At 44.0% G+C, this 9,557-nt stretch overlaps 1 long non-coding RNA gene across 2 annotated transcripts; it reads right to left on the reverse strand.

Annotated features, from left to right (window-relative positions):
* Window positions 1–2,532: 2,532 nt before the first annotated feature.
* LOC132399985 (uncharacterized) lies at window positions 2,533–9,291 on the reverse strand. Of its 2 annotated transcripts, XR_009514158.1 has the most exons (4): window positions 8,554–9,291; window positions 6,792–6,883; window positions 5,329–5,399; window positions 2,533–4,505 (listed from the first exon to the last, which is right to left on the reverse strand). It is a non-coding gene; the product is annotated as an uncharacterized LOC132399985 (long non-coding RNA). The 2 variants fall into 2 exon arrangements; XR_009514157.1 differs by lacking the exon at window positions 6,792–6,883 and having other exon boundaries at window positions 2,535–4,505.
* Window positions 9,292–9,557: the final 266 nt, after the last annotated feature.

The raw sequence follows: 9,557 nt of genomic DNA on the forward strand, positions 1-9,557 counted from the left end.
AGCAAAACAAGCTAGTTTCCCCACCCATTCACACAGACAGTCCTCCTACCCCAAGATAGGCCGTCTCCGGGCCTCCAGCTTCTAATGGACTTGCGAACTCTCAGCGATCGAGCTTCCGACCGGACTTGCAGACTCTCAAGCTCAAGGCTTCATCCGTTGGGCCTCAAGATGGTGGGTATATGGAATGAACTGCCAGAGGAAGTGTAGAGGTGGATTCTCCAGCAACTCTTAGAACAATTTGGACAGACTCATGGATGGGAAAGCTGTAGAGGGATATGGGCCAAACAGAGGCCATTAAAACTAGCGTAGATGGGAATCTTGTCTAGCATGGATGAGTGGGGCCGAAGGGCAGCTTCTACACTGTATGACTGTACAACTCAAGGTGGAGCCTTTGCCTGACTTATCCTAAATACATCTCCACTGATGATACGGCTCTCCCCTGGTGTTGGTCACAACCATGGGCTCTGCTGCAGGGTCTCCATGCCCCTGCTGACCAGCTGCACAGCAGCTTCGACAATTGCGCTTCTGGGTACGCGTGTTCCAGCTAATTGCTGTCGCATTATGATGGTATAGAATTCCCTTTTTTGTTCAGTCTTGTTGAGACTCAACCAAAAGCACAGGAACATTTAATCTCCCTGCTTACCCTTGTCCATACCTGGGAAGGAGGACCACTGTCTCGCAGACCCTGGAAAGGAGCAATGTTCATTCAGAAACATAGAAACATAGAAAACCTACAGCACAATGCAGGCCCTTCGGCCCACAATGCTGTGCTGAACATGTCCTTACTTTAGAAATTACCTAGGTTTACCCATAGCCCTCTGTTTTTCTGAGCTCCATTTACCTATCCAGGCACCTCTTGAAAGATCCTATCGTATCCACCTCCACCACTGTCACTGGCAGTCCATTCCTTGCACTCACCACTCTCTGTGTAAAAAACTTACCCCTAACATCTCCTCTCTACCTACTTCCAAGCACCTTAAAACTGTGCCCTCTTGTGTTAGTCATTTCATTCCTGGGAAAAAGCCTCTGACTATCCACACTATCAATGCCTCTCATCATCTTATACACCTCTATCAGATCACCTCTCATCCTCCTTTGCTCCAAGGAGAAAAGGCTGAGTTCACTCACCCTATTCTCACAAGGCATGCTCCCCAATCCAGGCAACATCCTTGTAAATCTCCTTTGCACCCTTTCTATGGTTTCCACATCCTTCCTGCAGTGAGGTGACCAGAACTGAGCACAGTACTCCAAGTGGGGTCTGACCAGGGTCCTATATAACTGTAACATTACCTCTCGGCTCCTAAATTTAATTCCACAATTGATGAAAGCCAATACACCATACACCTTCTTAACCACAGAGTCAACCTGCGCAGCTGCTTTGAGTGTCCTATGGACTTGGACCCCAAGATCCCTCTGATCCTCCACACTGCCAAGAGTCTTACCATTAATACTATATTCTGCCATCATATTTGATCTACCAAAATGAACCACTTCATACTTATCTGGGTTGACTCTCTCTGCCACTTCTCAGCCCAGTTTTGCATCCTATCAATATCCCTCTGACAGCCCTCCACACTATCCACAACACCCCCAACCTTCGTGTGGTCAGAAAACTTACTAACCCATCCCTCCACTTCCTCATCCAAGTGTATTTATAAAAATCATGAAGAGAAGGGTTCCCAGAACTGATCCCTAAGGCACAAATAAGTAAATTTACAATTTAGTTATTGTTTCCAGCCGTGATGCTAGCATTGAACTTTCAGTTTGAGTGCTTTAGATAACGGCCCTATTGGCTGAGTGCTTGTTGTTTCCCTTCTCCTTTAAATTCTGCAACAGTTTTTATTAAAATCAGTGAACTGTCGACCCGCTTCAGTGTCTCTCTCCTTCCGCACTTGGGCCATATCCAAACATTCTGACAGTGTTGCCCGATAATGTCAGATTGCATCTGTGTTCTGGTTTCGAGAATGTCCATGAACAGAGGCTTCTGACTCAGGAAGGAGTGGAGTTCACTTACAATTCATTTACAATTTACAAGGGTCACTGTCAAGGCCAATAATTGCAGAAGGCGGCACAAAGCCACATTCTTACAGTTGCCAGCGACCTCTGGTTCTCCGTGTGCAGGGTCTCCACTTACTCCCTGTGTCTGCAGGGGTTTCCCCACATCCTCCATTTTTGTCCCACAGCTCAAAGACGTGTGGGTTAGTGGGCCAGCTGGACCAGCTTGTGGGCCAGTGGGAGAACATCAGGAATGAGGCACAGGAGCCTCAGGATTTACACTACCAGGTTCAGGAGTAGTTATTGCCCTGCCACCATCAGGCTCCTGAACCAGAGGGACTAACTTCCGCAACCTATGGACTCACTTTCAAGAACTCTTCATCTCATGTTCACAATATTTATTTCTTAGTTACTTATTTATTATTTTTATTTCTTGCATTTACACAGTTTGTTGTTTTTTGCACATGGGCTTTTTTTGTCCATCTCCGTCCGTGTGCCGCTTTTCATTGATTCTATTGTGTTTCTTTGTATTTATTGTGAATGCCCACAAGCAAATGAATCTCAGGGCTTTATATGGTGACAAACACGTACTTTGATAGTGAGTTTAACTTGAGCATTGAACAAGAATGTGGGGAGACTGAAAAAGGAGATGAATGTAGGATTGTTCCTCTGGACCATGATGCACGACACACAGCACAATATTATCACTGACCATGGGTGCTTGATGGTCAGTGAGGAATCAGTCCTCTGAAGCACCTGTTTTCTTACTGGCTCTCTTTATGACCAGGCTTCTGTGCTTCCTTACTCCTTGAGAAAATGCTGCTCAGGTGCCCTATTGAACCACTCCTATACAGTAAGGAAAGAGGCCCTTCAGAAATTCCTGACCCTGATGAAGGTTCTTGTCCTGAACTGTCGACTGTATAGATGCTTCCTGACATGTCGAGTTCCTGCAGCAGTTAGTGCGTATTCCCCGGAGAGTCTGATGCTGTTCACAATGGCCGCTGATGTGTGTTCTCCCGACCTCCACTGAGGTTTGGTCAGACTAGAACTGGAGGACACGGGTTATGGGTGAAAAGTGAAATATTTAGTGGGAACATGAAGGAGAACTACTTCACTCAGAGGGTGGTGGGAGTGTGGTAAAAAATAGCCCGCGGAAGTGGAGGATTCAGGTTTGGTTTCAGCATTCCAGAGAAGTTTGGATAGGTACATGGATGGGAAGGGTACGGAGGGCTATGGTCAGGGTGCAGGTCGATGGGATGAGGCAGAACAACGGTCCAGCATGGACTAGATGGGCCAAAGGGCCTTCTTTTGTGCTGTGGAGCCCGATGACTGCATGACTCTATGTTTTCCAGGAGAGTGGTTAGAACACGAAGATTGAAATATAAACCATAAAGGTTTACAGCCTCTCACCACAGCTCCTGAAATATTGAATTCACTTTATCATCTATTTCTCTTCCTCACATAACCTTTAACATTTTTCTTTTCAAATATTTATTTGCTTCTATTTCATTTCAGGGAGAATATCTCATATCGTCTACATAATTAAAATCCTTTCCTCTTATAGTTCCTAGGGCCTTGCTGGAGACTGACTTAGCTAACCATTGGAACTACATGTTCGCAACTTATTATTAATTTGTGGTGTACTGTAATCACAGGAAACTCTGTTACTCAGATTCAGATTCATTCATTTATCATAAGAATAAGCGTACAGAGAAATGTGCCGTTGCCGTTAACGACCATGGCAACCCAAGGATGTGCTGCAATTGTCACCGCACGTTCCGGTCCCAACATCGCATGTCCACATTGTTTAGCAGAGCAAGACCCTTTCCTCCCTCCCACCCAGCTCACCCGCCCCAGCACAAGTGACACCAAAGAAGAGGAAAACGCAGGATATAAAACACAAAATGGAAAGGGTCCAGGCATATTCAGTTCAGCTCAGTGTTCGTTATCTGTTGACTGCCTCGACTCAAAGTTGCTCAAAATAGCAACACAAAAAAGGAGTGACCGGAAACCATGACAACGTGATCTACAGAGACCAATCCACAAACCATGTCAGCTAACCCTCACCCGACACCCAGGACTCGGTACCAGCCTCCGACAGCACTGATGGAGAGAGAGGCCATTTGAATGCAGGGACCTCCCTCCGGGAGCAGCGAGCGAGAGACTGCCGCACGGCACTGAACATCTACTCGCCTTGATGATTTCAATCTTCCTCGGCTTTAATTGGCGAGAAATAGAGTCGATCATGGGCTGGTGCCCCATCTCCAGGCTTCTTGGCCTCAAGGCCACACGCTTCGCTCGAAGCGCCCTCGGAGACGGCTGAGCATCGCTCAATCAGTCCAAAAAAACACAACACCGGCATGTAGATCCCAGGTTCCAACAGTAGCAGAGCCAACTTTGAAAGAAAAAGAAGATGGAAAAGAAGTGAAAGAAGTAGTTTTGTGAACCATCTGGAAGATGTTGTCCTTGGTCATGTAGTTCACCAGCACCATCTTCTTCCAGAAGCATAACTTGAAGTGTATCAAAGAAAAAGAACGATTTAGTATTTCTTAAACTCCTGTCATTACCTGCAGTAATGTCAGACCCTTAACAACCCATTCCCACCCTAACCAGCTCTTTGTTCCTGATGTTGCTGCAAAGTATCCTGTTTCACATTCCTTAATAGCTTAATTTCAATCCTTCCATTCCCAATTGTCACTCACAAATCTCCACAAATGTATCATAGAGAGCATTCTGACTGGCTGCAGGACCTTCTGGTATGGAGGGGCCACTGCACAGGATCGAAATAAGCCACAGAAAGTTGTAAACTCAGCCAGCTCCATCATGGGCACTGGACTCCCCAGCATCCAGGACGTCTTCACGGGGTAATGCCTCAAAAAGATGGCATCCATTATTAAGGACCCCTATCACCCAGGACTTGCCCTTTTCTTCACTGTTAGCATCAAGGAGGAGGTACCAGAGCCTGAAGGTGCATGCTCAGTAATTCAGGAATAGCTTCTTCCCCTCTGCAATCAGATATCTGAATGGGCATTGAACCCATGAACACTACCTCACTACTTTTTTTTCTCTTTTTGCACTGTTTATTTAATTTAACTATATATATATATATATATAAACTTACTGTAACTTAGTGTTTATTATTATTATGTATTGTATTGTTGCAGCATAACAACAAATGCTGACGATATTAAACCTGATTCTGATTCTGACTTTGGCCTTCTCTCCTTGTCCTCGAATGTTTTTCCCTGAACACAAACCACTTCCCTGTTCCCTCGCCGTTGTTGTTACTGTATGTCTTTATACATCTATAGAGTCTCATGAATGTTTAATTACCTCCTTTTAGCTTAATACATTTTTGCTGCGCCCTCTTTACTATTGATTTAAATGTTTTCTCTTCCGAGGTTCTGTAAGAGAAGAATGCAGGAGAGGTTATGAGACATTCCAGAATAAATAAAAAAACAAAAACTTCAGAATCAAAATTCAAAGTGCACTTATTATCAAAGTATGCATACACCATTGAGATCTGTTTCCCTACAGGCAGCCATAAAACAAGAAACCCACACCCATAATAAAAAATGACTGATAAACACCCAATGTGTAGAGAGAGAAAAAAACAAATTATGCAAACAATAAAAGTAAACAGACAGTGATAGAACGAAAGTTAATCCTCAGACGCAAAGCTCAGAATTGGAGTGCAAAAAGAGAGCAAATAAAAAGTAGTGAGGAAGTGTTCATGGGTTCATTGTCCATTCTGAAATCTGATGGCGGAGGGGAAGAAGCTGATCGCAGAACGAAGAGTGTGTGCCTTCAGGTTTAGGGGTAAGTGTTTAGCTTCTGGTACCATGAAGGCAAAATTGAAAAGGGTGAAGTATACAGGACTGAAGGTTTTGAATGCACGCGTGATACGGGATAGGGTAGATGATCGTGTAGCACAGTTAGACATTGGTAGGTATGATGTTGTGGGCATCGCTGAGCCGTGGCTGGAAGAAAATCACAGCAAAGAGCTTAACTTCCACGGATACGCATCCTATTGAAAGGACAGGCAGGTGGGCAGAGAGGGTGGAAAGAGGATATATAGAAGCATTTGCTGGCTCTGGGGCTGCGCTCACTACAGTTTAGAAGAAAGAGGGAAGATTTCATTGAACCCTATCAAATATTGAAAGGCCTCAACAGAGTGGACATGGAGAAGATGTTTCCAATAGTGGGGGAGGAGGGGTCTAGGACAAGGGGAAGCCTCAGAATACAAGGACATCCCTTTAGAAAGGAGATGAGTTGGAATTTCTCGAGCCATTGGCCAGTGAGTATGTTGCTTGGATTTCAATCATCTGCAGATTTTCTCTTGTTAGTGAATCTGTGGAATTCATTACCACTTGTGGCTGTGGAGGCCAAGTCATTGGGTATGTTTTCAGTGTGGGTTGCTAGGTTCTCAATTAGTAAGGGTTTCATAGGGTGGGGGGAGAAGGCATGAACATGGGGTTGGGTGGGAAAATAAATCAACCATGACGGACTGGTGAGCAAACTCGATGGGCCAAATGGCCTCATTCTACTCCTATGTCTTATGGTCTAATCCCAATGGCAGTTTTTGTCCAGTTATCAATGTGTTTAAATACCATTAGTTATGAAAGGAGAACTGGGCAGAATGCTAGGAATATCCACTGTGATCTTCCGCACAGGTCTACCATGGAATCAGCAGCAGCTCTCATATCTCACCCAAAATGACAGTACCACAGCCTACAGCTGCCCACCGGTCAGCCAGGGTTATATGCCCTTGTTCCTGGAGCAGGAACTGAACTCACAGTCTTCTCTGTGAAGAATAGCAGAGGTCCCTGTTCCTCAAGGCTGTCCCGTACAATAATGAGATTGTCACCAGATAACTCCTTGGCATGCCCTGATTCAAGAGATCATCCAGAAATTGGAATTGAAATTAGAGTTCGAATTGGAAATGGTTCATTATTGGCACTTGCCTTGCATAGTGATCATATGCATTAGTTCATTACATAGTGTATGGTATGGAGTGGTCTGATATGGAAGCAACAATGCCCAGGAACTAAAAAGTCTACAAGAGGTAGTGGATACAGCCCAGTCCATCTCGGGCAAAGCCAGCCCCACCATTGAGCACATTTACATGGAGCACTGTCACAAGAAAGCAAGGACCTTCATCATACAGACCATGCTTCTTCTTGATACTACCAGTGGGCAGGAGGTACAGGAGCCTCCAGGTTCAGGAACAGTTATTACCCCACAACCATCAGGCTCCTGAACCAGAGTAGATAACTTCACTCACCACAATGAGCCTCAGGTCCCACACCACCAGGTTCAGGAACAGTTATTACCCCACAACCATCAGGCTCCTGAACCAGAGTAGATAACTTCACTCACCACAATGAGCCTCAGGTCCCACACCATCAGGTTCAGGAACAGTTATTACCATCAGGCTCCTGAACCAGTGAGGATAACATCACTCACCTCAACACTGAACTGATTCTGCAACAGACAGACTCACTTTCAAGGACACTTTAAAACTCATGTTTTCAGCATTATTTTTCAGAATCAGGTTTAATATCACTGCCTATGTCATGAAATGTGTTGTTATGCGGCATTGCGATACAAACTGATAAACACTGTAAATTACAGTAAGTATATATATTTTTAAAAGTTAAATTAAATAAGTAGTGCAAAATAAAACTAGTGAAGTAGTGTTCAGAGGTTCAATGTCCATCAGATGGTGGAGGGGAAGAAGCTGTTCCTGAATCTCTGAGGCTCCTGTACCTCCTTATTTGCACATTGCTTGTTTGCCAGTCTTTGTTCAAGTTTAGTTTTTTGTAAAATTCTTTTGTATTTCTTCTTTCCCTGCGAATGCCTGCAAGAAAATTAATCTCAAGGTTGCATATGGTAACATATACGTCCTTTAGTAACAAATTTACTTTGAACTTCGAATAAGGTAAAACAGGAGCAGAGTGCAGAATAAAGTGTTACAGAGAGAGTGCATGGCAGGCCGACAGCAGAAGGTCACAATGACAAACGGGGAGCTCAGGAGTCCATTTTCTTGCACTAAGAAGTTGTAAAAACCAATATGGAGAAAAGAAAAACAATAATTGGGAAATGTAAATAATCAGAATCAGGTTTATTATCACCGGCATTTGACGTGAAATGTGTTAACGTGGCAGCAGCACTTCAATGCAATACATAATATAGAAGAAAAAAATTAAGAAGAAGAAGAAATAATTAAGTAAATCAATTACAATATACATATATTGAATAGGTTTAAAATTGTGCAAAAAACAGAAATAATATATATTAAGAAAGTGAGGTAGTGTTCAAACAACATTGTCCCCTCTGCAATTAGCTTACTGAACCCATTAACCTCATTATTCCTTTTCACTTGCAATATGCATTTATTTTGCAATTTATGATAATTTTAAGTCTTTGTACTGTACTGCTGTCATAAAGCACCACATTTCACAATGTATAATTAATTCAGTGATAATAAACCCGATTCTGACGCAGGTTTTATTTTTGCCTTGCTGTCCTGGTCAGACTGGGAACAATGAGTCCGACCTTTCCGGCCGCAGCAACTCCAGGCAGGTGTGGATCCAGGGAGCAAACCCCGAGTCATGGGTGAGCTTCAGAACGCCACGGTACCGTAGCAGTCAGTGTGACGCCACTACAGCTCGAAGCATCAGAGTTCAGTTCTGCTTCCATTCCTTCCTGCGTGCATAGTGCGTTTTCTCCAGGTGCTCTAGTTTCCTGCCACAATCCAAAGACGTACCAGTTAACAGGTTAGTTGGACATTGTAAATTGTCCTGTGATTAAGCAAGAGCTAAACTGGGAGATTGCTGGTGGTGGGGCTCAAAGGCCGGAAGGATCTGTTCTGCACTGTATCTCTAAGTAAAATAAAAACTTCCTCAGGGGTCGCCACAACACCCATGAAATCCAGGCCCAGGCCTCAAACCCAATCCTCAAATGGCCTCACCACTCAAGAGCTCCTGACACGAAACCAGTTCACCTTCAAAATGAAATATAAAACCACTTGGACACTCAGCTGGGACTGGCCTTCTGGTAACATTGACTGTTTGTACAGCGCTTGGGGACTTTAAATTAATGAAAGCACTCAACAGTTTCAAGAGCTCCCTCAGTCCCTTGGATCACAAGACTTGGTGGATTATTAATCAAAGCCTCATATAAATATATTGAAGGTCTGCATTCTTCTGGGACATTTTTCCAAGTGGAAAGTGGAGCTGGGTGAGACTACTATTAGCTGCCTATCTACTGTATCTTGCAATAATTAAAATAAGGCCTGCTTACCCATTGCCAAGAAGCCATTGCCCGTCATTCAACACTGACCTTCACTCAGTGGCCACTTTATTAGGTACACCTGTACACCTGCTTGTTAATGCAAATATCTAATCACGTGGCAGCAACTCAATGCATAATAGGAGGTTCAGTTGTTGTTCTGACCAAACATCAGAATGGGGAAGAAATGTGATCTAAGTGACTTTGACCGTGGAATGATTGTTGGTGCCAGATGGGGTGGTTTGAGTATCTCAGAAACTGCTGATCTC

The sequence above is a fragment of the Hypanus sabinus genome, chromosome 9, assembly GCF_030144855.1.
Source record: "Hypanus sabinus isolate sHypSab1 chromosome 9, sHypSab1.hap1, whole genome shotgun sequence".
NCBI classification, from domain to species: domain Eukaryota; kingdom Metazoa; phylum Chordata; class Chondrichthyes; order Myliobatiformes; family Dasyatidae; genus Hypanus; species Hypanus sabinus.